Raw genomic sequence first — 10488 nt, forward strand, 5'->3', positions numbered from 1 at the left:
AAAGGTAAGTGGATTTTAACCCCAAATCTAAATGGACATTCATGGTTAAAAATTTTCACAAAAATTTTTCCCCTGCTCTTCCCAGAGCCAAAATCGGACATGCGTGTTTTCCCTGTTGTCTAGCTCCACTTACGAGGATTTTGTGATTTTGGAGTCTTAGCTCCTCTTGGATGCTCCCGTTTAAACTTTTTTTCTGCTCGTAGCCCTGGCTTTGTTATTTGACCTGTTTACTTGGTAAATCCGAGTCTCCAGTAGCCAGGGATAAACTCAGTAGATAAAATCAACACAAATTCTGTTTTTGAAGCCATTTTATTTCTATGGATTCATAATTAAAAAAAAAAAATCACGATCTGAAAAACTGCATTAATTTTGCATCATCTCAATTTTAAATACACACATTCAATAATTTGAAGAGAGTTGTAGCAGAGAAGTTTTCGTATATTTCCAGTTAAATGTTGGAAACAAAAATCCAAACCCTTGTATTTTAGGAAAGCTAAAATCCTCTGATACAAATGATATAAAGAGAAAGACAGTGGTGTGGTATGCGTGTGTGTGTGTGTGTGTGTGTGTGTGTGTGTGTGTGTGAAAAAAAAGGTGTATAAAATTTTCTTCAACAGTTTTTTTTTTAATTTAATATCATTTGTCTTATATTTGAAAAATAAGGTCACATTTATTTATTATTGACTCGAACCATGGATTTTGTATAACTTTCTCAATATTTTTCACAACAAAATGTAAAATAATGGTAGAACAATCTTACTATTGTTCAACACATCAGAGTAGCCTTTCATTCTTTTGAATATACTTATTATCACTTCAATAAAAGCAAGCAATTGGAATATGAAATTCTCTACTCCTGAAGTGAAGTTTATTTTAAAAAGTTTTCTACTTGTTAGAAAGTCCTGCTCATAAATATTATTTTGGAAAATTGTCTCATGTAATGCTAATGAAGAGTAAAGAATGTAATGGGGAAAATTGAATGTGTCATTTGAAACCAAATGTGTCACTTTTATCAACTATTTTAAAAAAATGTGTGAAATTCCTAATGCTGTGTTTTAGTTTTTGGAGACATGCATTGCTCTGTTATAAAAAAAAATAATTAATATTATGTAACTTTAACACGCAAAGTATTTCTCATTCATAGGGATTCATCAGATAAAGAAGTGCTTATTTTGGAAGAAGCCGTGGATTAGCTAGGAGACTTGCCTTGACATTTCACTCACATATCAAACATACTGTGTTTACTCGTAATGTACATTTATCTGTGTCAGTGATGGACTTCGTCAGTTTGACAGGCATCATATAATCTAGTCAACAAAATCTAGAAAAAGGCTTTTCAACATGAAATGATGTCATAATGTGTTAAAATGGCACATATCACTCTGACGGTGTGACAGGTGTTTTAAATCTCAGGCTATTTATTTTCAAATAAGAAATATATGTAATGTTTTTACACTCCATGGTAAGACTTTCAGACTTTCTGTCTTCTAAGGTCTGCTTTGGGTTCAGAGTTTAAAGAAAATAGAAGTTACTCATCTTTTCCAACTTCATCAGGGATTTTTTTTCAGTTTGGTTATTTTTATCATTCAGCACCCACCAGTTTGCCTCATACATTCTGACTATATCTTCTCTGGCTCTTTTGCTTGGATCACTGTTTCTACCTTCTCTGTATTCCTGCATGTATTCCTGAAATTCTCACTTTTTTTTGCTGATTTTCATTCCCTTTGTTTCCAATATCACATTTTGAAGGATGCCTGCCATATTCACATATCTAAATCTTTCAATAAAAATTCACCTGGCCAGACTAGTGTCTTCTTAAAATTAGAGGATGCAAAACAAAGCTCACTACCTTTCTTTCAAAATGTGTTCCACTTAACTGACTTCCTTATCTTTGTTTATTGTATCATATTCTTCAAAGGTGTGAAATTTTAAATAATCTTTAATGATACTTAAAAAATTTTTATTTATTTATTTTCAGAGAGAGAGAGAGTGCCAGCAGGGGAAGGACAGAGTGAGAGATAGTGAGAGAATCCCAAGCAGGGTCCGCGCTGTCAGCACAGAGCCTGACGCAGGGCTTGAACTCACGAACTGTGAAATCATGGCCTGATTTCAATAGTCGGATGCTTAACCAACTGAGTCACCCAGGGGCCCCAATGGTAACTTTTTGCTTCTATTGTTCACTTTCCCCATTGAATTAATTACAAAGGTATGTTGATTTTATTTCAAGGAGGTCACATGCTTCTGTATCATACATTTCCACCGCTCCATCCAAATGCAGGTCTTCAAATTCTTCGTTCCTTGCAGTACTATCCCTATGCTATCCATCCTATCAGTAGCATGATCTTTCTAAACTGTCGTTTTAATCATTATCACTTCTCTGTTTAAACATCTTCTATAGTTCTTCATATATTTATAACACCTAAGTGCAATAGTATAACATTCAAGATTTTTTTATTTACCAAGGTTATCTTCAACTTTTACCTTTGAAATATACTACCTCTCAAATTGTACCCTTTGCTACGTTCTTGATGTAGGTCAATACCTTTATTTTGTCACTCCCTCTGCCGGGAATATACATTACTAATTGTATTGGGACTGATGCTTTCATTACTACCTGTTGAAAAGTGTTTGTTTATTTTTTGTTTAATGACAAATCACATGTATTAGCTCCATAAATCTATTCTGGATATATTAATCAGAGATGATATCACTTCCTCCTGATCCTAAATAACACTTGATGGAAGAATTATTTTGCACTGTGTCATTTCTAAGTTTCATAGTATGGGAACTCTCTACGCCCATGTCACCTAGAAGAATAGCTTGAATGCAAAAGAGCATCAAAAGATTAATTAAAATAAATATCTGTAGGAAGAAATTCTTGCTTGTGAAATGTCATGGTTGTTTCAAATCTGTGTGGTTTTGCCTTTTTTTGTGGAGTTGTTGATTATCCAGGTGCTTTTCGGTAAGAGAGAAAACATTATAGCCTCTGTGAACATTTAGTAGGAAATCTTTAACAAAGAATATCAGTGTTGTTTCCAAGTCTGACTTCCCACCTCTCCTCTTCTTTCCATTTATGTCAGCATGGCTGAATACTAAATCCTAGCACTTAACAACGTAGAACAGGAGTTCAAATATTAGCCTTACATTCTGGAGCCCTGTGTTCTCATTCCAACTTAGCTGCTAACAAGCTATATGACCTGGAGCAGTCATCCTGCTGTGTGCCTCATTGTCCTAAAAATAAGGAACTGGGCTGTGTTCTCTCATTTGCCTTCAAAGTCAAAACTCTACAATTATGATTTTTTTAATTATGAAAAGCCATATTTAAATTTACAACTTATATCAAATTTATAACCAAGAAGACAATAATATAATAAGTTCAAAGAATCTTCTCTATCAGGCTACAAGACGGAGTGGTTTATCACAGTCACGGTGAAAGCTGCAACCTTTTCCACTTGGGTGGAAGCCACCAAATAAACTGATCTTGCTCGGCCATGGCCAGTGCTGACTCAGGCCTTTAATACAACTACCAAGTATCAATGCACATGTAAGTTATGATTTAGACCTAGTACAACCATTAAATGCCTTTGAAAATGATGACTAGGAGGCATTTCAAGAGGCCAATGCAATTCATTCCTAGAAGAGCTTACAAAGCAAAACTTAATGTCCTTTACTTTCAGTCCTTGTAGAAACTGAGTTTTAAATCTACGTGTAATTAGAACCAAATATTTGATTTTTCTTACAACAATAACCTATTTAGGGATTTGTTTAGTGCTATACAGAGAGAGATCAGAAGACTTTTATATGAAGCCATTTGTACATTCATTGAGAGCTCTCCAAACTTCCTAGTAAAAGGTTGTGCACACACTGCTGTAAGATGCCAGGTCTGGGTGAGTGTGAAACATATCCTGACAGTTTAATTGAAATAACTATTGAGCATGAAGGAAAGACACCTGTTGCAAAGGGACATAAACAACAACAAAAATCCCTGCTGGTATTTTCAGACAAAGTAGAGAAAATCAGAAGGACTCTTTATTCACTCACCATAAATTAATGTATCAAATGGGAGAAGTGTTATCAGAATTCAGGCATCAAGAATTACTGCTGAACTACTGGCTGCTACTGAACAGCCTTGGACAAATTATACTTCCTGATCCTCAGTTGCTTTCTTTGCCTGACGTATAGGAGTGTCATGAGAATCTACTGAGACAGTAGAATAAACCTTATATATTCTGAAACACGCATCATTAAGTATCAGCTAAATTGGGAGACATGTAGAAATCAGAGTATTTCAATACCAATCTGAATTTCTGATTTCTGTAGAAAATCTACAGTGGCAGAAGACCTGTATTTCCTTTCTCTTACATGGCAAAACTATGCTGGATCTGAGTAGCTTGTTTAAGAATTTAGCATGTTTTGTGTTATGCCATGCTAGCAACCACAGACAAGCTTCATTGTTGTCCCACTGGATCCTTAAACACATTTGCTCATGTGATGCCCAGAATAGTTACTCTGAGGAATTTTAATTATTTAAAAGCTTATCAGAATACACATATTTAAAAATATTTTAAAATAACCTCATCTATCCCCATGTCACTATTTAAATCTCCATAGTTGGTTGGGGTAGAGGTTTTTAAAATGGGGTCACTTATCCCATCCTCATTTTTCATCTAGGGGTCTTTATATTTCCAGGATATAAAGAGCATGTGTGCAAGGAAGTAACATATATATCAAAACTGATGTTAGTAAATTATCGAGTATAAAGAAACACATTTCAAATATTCACTCCCGATGGTGATATCTTTCACAAGGATATTGATTTTAATACTCAATTTTGATGTTACATTAGAAATATTAAACAAAAAACTGCAAATTCTTGTCATCCTGTCTCTGTTTGATGTCTGTACCCTGCCTTGTTTTCTGTTGTAATTTAGTATAACAAACTCAACTGTGGAAAGCAAAAGTAAATAGTGGAACAAAAGGAACATTTCAGAATATGAACAAAGTAAGGACAGAATACTTTATAAATTGTGACTATAATATATGGCAATCTGTTAGGAACTCTTGAAAGAATGTACCCTTCTCATTTGACTAGTTTTAATGAGTTTCATTGTAGTATAACAAGTTGCTTAGAAGCCAGTGAGAGGCATGTAAAAGGTCTCTGAAACAGAGAAAGATGTAATGCAGGATATCACTTTCCTCAAAAATTTAGGAAAATTATACATATTATATTATATTATATTTATTATATTAGACATAACACACCTTCACACACCCATATACAATATCTCTCCAATGAAATAAAAAATCTTGTAACGTTGCTTGTGTCTTGAGAGGTGACTGCATTTCCAGAGGACTCAAGTGAATTAATTTTTATTCTTTTCCTTTTTTTAATGCTTTATTTATTTATTTACTTATTTATTTATTTGAGAGAGAGAGAGAGAGAGAACATAAATGGGGGAGGGAGAGAGAGGGAGACTCCCCCTCTCTTTGAATCCAAAGCTGGTTCCAGACTCCAGGCTGTCAGTGCAGAGCTCGATGCAGAGAGCATGAGTGGGGACGGGGTAGAGAGAGAGGGAGGCACAGAATTTGAAGCAGGCTCCAGGCCCTGAGCTGTCAGCACAGAGCCCCACCGGGGCTCAAACTTAAGAACTGTGAGATCATGACCTGAGCCGAAGTCCAACGTTCAACTGACTGAGCCACTCACGCGCCCCAACCCACCAACCAACCTTGAGATCATGACCTGAACTGAAGTCAATGCTTAACTGACTGAGCCACCCAGATGCACCTGTTGTTTTCTTTTTAATAATTGTTGAATTTTGAAATCTGAGTTTATTACTGTTTCAAAAACAAAGAAACTAACAAAGTAAACAAGAAACCAAAGCGGATGACCTGATTTGATCCAATCAAAAGTTTCGATCAGTTATATGACCAGCTGAATTTTTAACCTGGATGAGAAATGCTATTTAATTGCATCATATTTAGGAGCCTTTTGTAAAAATAGGTAAATATAGTCACAGAAAGAGTAATTGAATGTAAGATTATAATAGGTATCCAGAAATAATCACTTTTAGACGGTCAGAATAAAATTCTTTGAAAGAGGTGGTTGATGAAAACCATATTATTGTAGAAATTTTCAGATGCAGTTATTTCCATATTAAATGTCACTTCTTAGCTGAAAATGAATAAGTTTTTTAAAACATATATTAAGCAGGGGTGCTTGGATGACTCAGTCGGTTAAGCACCCAACTTCAGCTCAGGTCATGATCTCACAGTTTGTGATCTCACAGTTTGTGGGTTCAAGCCCCGCATAGGGCTCTGTGCTGACAGCTCTGAGCCTGGAGCCTGCTTCGGATTCTGTTTCTCCCTATTCCTCTTCCCCTCCCCCACTCACGCTCTGTCTGTCTCTCTCTCTCTCAAAATGAATAAATGTTAAAAAAAATTTAAAAATGTATTAAGCGTTAAATTAAAAAAAAATGTTTTTGAAACTTTGTAATAATGAGCTAACGAAATGATTATTATTAATGAAAGAGAGAAATAATTATGTTATTGGCACACAATTTTACTGGAAAAGCAAATGTGTATCTTCCTTGTCTCTATGCCATATAAGACTGCTTGAAGAATACAATTTTTCAAAAATGTTCTGAGGCAAACTACTGTGTTAAGGTGTGGACTCAGTGTGTGTTATGCTGGATTGAAAATGTTTTAAAGTGTATTCTGTGGTGTCTTGAGAAATACAAACTAGGAGCAATGTTCTTTAACTTTGACCAACTGTATCTGTGTGCACACGCATGCGTGTGCACGCCGCACACATGTGTGGACTTCTTGATTGGTGGATGGTGACCTTCATCACTTTGGGAGGTTATCAGTCATGACTTCCTCACATATATCTCTAGTCCAACCCATTCTCACCTCTTTAGCACTTGGTTACCCCTGTGCTTGACCTTTTTCTTGAATCTTCTGTTTTTCTTTCTGTTGTCTGTTTTCCTTCCTTTTGTCCTGCTAGGCACATTATACTGACTTATCTCACAGCTCTCCTATTCTTATCAGCTCTGTCAATTATGCTATTAAACTTAAGTGTTCTTAATTTTAGGTATTATCTTTTTGTAATTTTTTTAAACAGTCACTTCCCTTTTTTGCAATCCCCAGTTGAATGGCAAAATTTTCTACTTTGTGTTTTAAGTTCTTCCACAAATTAATCATATTGATTTCATAGCTTGTCTGATAATCTCATCATTTGAACTTCCTAAAGATCTGTTTTTATCTGTCTTTGTCTCTCTCCTCTCTCTCTCTCTCTCTCTCTCAGTCTTTATTATTATCTTTCTCTTTTCTGACTGGCTATTTGATGGTGAAACTCAAGCAGGATGCATAAAAAAGGTAAAAATAATATAAGTGTCTACTTTCTATTATATTTTCTTTTTCTATTGGTTTTATATTGATTCTATTTTCTCCAAAGAATGTATGCTTTTTTTCTGGCATTCACTTAGCAGAGGAATTTCACCAATCCATGATCATTGTAATCCAATTAGAAGTGTAGATGATTGCAAGTTCAGCCATGATTTTAGTACTGATCTCTTCTTAGTTTGTTCTTACTTCTAGAGAAGCCTCTGGAATAAAAGAGCCTCTGGAAAAAAAGTGAAATAAAAATGGCCAGGCTCATAGTCGAGATCTTCCCTCCTTTCCTGATCTCATCTCTGTAACTCCACACTGTCTTGGAATGATGAATTGTCTGAACTACTTGGTAGGAATTTTCTGTTAATTATTTTCTTATATTTTGTAATATTTTAAAATATGACTTTGTAACTTACAGTTACAGGCATAATAGAATGTTCAAATCAGGGTAGCTTCAAGCTCTTGCTGTAACAAGATGAAAATGCAATGCAGTAGCACTTTTGTTTAATATGAAGTATATAAGAAACATTCAACATTGAGCATGTTAAACAATATTTGCCTCAACCCCTTTCTTTTTCTTCCACAAACATACAAATATAATCATCTAAATGAAGGAATTTTTCAGCTGTCAGTACAGACAACTTATTAAAACTAAAAACATTTTATTAAAGAAAGCATTTTATTTTTTAAATCAATTAATTTATTTTGAGAAGGAGAGAAAGAGAGAAAGAGAGAATCTCAAGCAGGCTCTGCACGGTCAGCACAGTGCCTGATCTGGGTCTCAAACCCAAGAACTGTGAGGTCATGACCTGAACCAAAACCAAGAGTCAGATGCTTAACTGACTGAGACACCTGGGTGCCCCTATAGAAGATGGTTTAAAATAAACACTAATGCAAATGCTGTATAGCTCAAATGAATTTTTGTTCTGAATGTAAGTCTTTGGAAATAAATTTATCTCTTAAATACATTTCCTCAAAATAGAACAAGAAGAATATCTAATATTAATCCTTGCTCCATGAGTATTAGAGAAAAATACTTGTGTAGATTTGAACACACAGATGCATATTTCAAACCGAAACATAATACATTAATGGAATAATGTATTAATAGGGTAATGTTGGAAGCAGTAAAATGCAGAAATGACAAAAGAGAAAATTCAATCAAGGTGTTATATAGATATAAAGGTACTACCACAATACATATTTGATATAAGGTAAACCTAGAACTTTATTATGGGAACAATTAAATGTATTGAGGAAAAACATAGAAGAAGATTCATGGAACTCATCTGAAAATATAATGTGGAATAAATTTTCACCTGGTGGAATGAGTTCTGAATTTAGAACTTTAACTCTTTGAGCTCCAATTAAAATGATCAATGGAAAATCAGTGTCTGTATATGATATATCCTTTGATTTTTTGGTAATATATTAAAATATGATTTTGTAAGTGTAAGTAGGTAAAAATAGACATAATACAATGTACAAATCAGAGTAGCTTCAAGTTCTTACTGTAACAAAATGAAAACGCAATGCAACAGCACTTTTAAGGTCTGTCAGAGAAGAAAGTTGTGAACAATCAGAAGTTACCTCTGTAAACAAAAATTAAAAAGCCATTCACGACTTCTAAAGTATTTGAGTATATACAAGGTTTTCATTAAACAATTTCTGGATACTGTTTTCTGTTATTTGGATGAATTATTTTAAAGTATATATTGCTGTTTAGTTTTGAGATGTGATCTTTTGTAATATTGTGACAAATATTAACAAGGGTAGGTTATATTTTACGTATCTAACTAATTATTGAATGCTAGAAGACACAGAATTTAAAGAGAACAAAGACCACAGAAAAAGAGTTTCTGAATTTGGGGTTAAATTGATAGAGATGGGCAAATGTAGGTAAAGGAGGGACACATTGAAGCCCCCACATCCCAAAAAAGGATACAACTACTTGCTTGTTTTGAATATAGTAAAATCCAAAGTTATTTCTGATTACCTGAGAATAGGAAAACATAGCAAAATACTACAGTTCATTATAACTTTTAAGTAAGCTTGTACCTTGCCAATTGACTTAAAAGATAAAAGGAAATCAAATATGCTGTTTACGTTAATAATACCCTAATAAGGTCAGGGCAAAGCAGTAATGTTAAGAAAAAATAAAATAAGATGACATAAACTTTAGCCAATATAGCTAAAGTCATAAATTATCCAAATTCCACCATTAAAAGTAAAAAAGCCTATGCACACTTAAAATAATGATATGCTGTATACTGGCCAATATAGCTTCAAAAATCTCCGAATGCGTTATCATGGATCATTAGACAAGTAAATGTCATACTCAAACATAAGGAAAAGGAATATTATCAGCTTAATAATAAATGAAATAGAACTTCTGATTAAAGCCATTAAAACATAAAGAACACACTATATCATGGCAAAAGTGGGGGAGAAGAGAACAAAAAAGTCAGGTGGGGATCCGACTTCAGCTCAGGTCGTGATCTCATGGTTTGTGAGTTGGAGCCCCACATCAGGCTGTGTACTGACAGCTCAGAGCCCGGAGCCTGCTTCGGATCCTATGTCTCCCCTTCTCTCTGTGCCCTGCCACCACCCCCCCAGCTCCCACAGGTCATGCTCTGTCTCTCAAAAATGAATAAACCTTAATAATTTTTAAAAAAGAACTTAAAGTATGTTTGTTAGATAAAACTCAGGTTACAAGTTAAATTTTAATTTTAGATAATGAGTAATTTTTTGCTGCATGCTTATTTGAGACATATGTTATGAGAATTTAAAAAAATTAAAAAGAGGGGCACCTGGGTGGCTCAGTCGGTTAAGCGTCTGACTTCGGCTTAGGTCGTGATCTCGCGGTCCGTGAGTTCGAGCCCCCGTCGGGCTCTGTGCTGACAGCTCAGAACCTGGAGCCTGCTTCTGATTCTGTGTCTCCCTCTCTCTCCGACCCTCCCCTCCATTCATGCTCTGTCTCCCTCTGTCTCAAAAATAAATAAACGTTAAAAAAAAATTAAAAAGAGAGAAATCGCTAATCAAAAGAATAATCAGACAAATCAAATCCAATATCAGTTAAATATTGAAAAACACTGTTTT

Source organism: Panthera onca, chromosome D2 (assembly GCF_046562875.1).
Source record: "Panthera onca isolate mPanOnc1 chromosome D2, mPanOnc1 haplotype 2, whole genome shotgun sequence".
In the NCBI taxonomy this organism is placed as follows: domain Eukaryota; kingdom Metazoa; phylum Chordata; class Mammalia; order Carnivora; family Felidae; genus Panthera; species Panthera onca.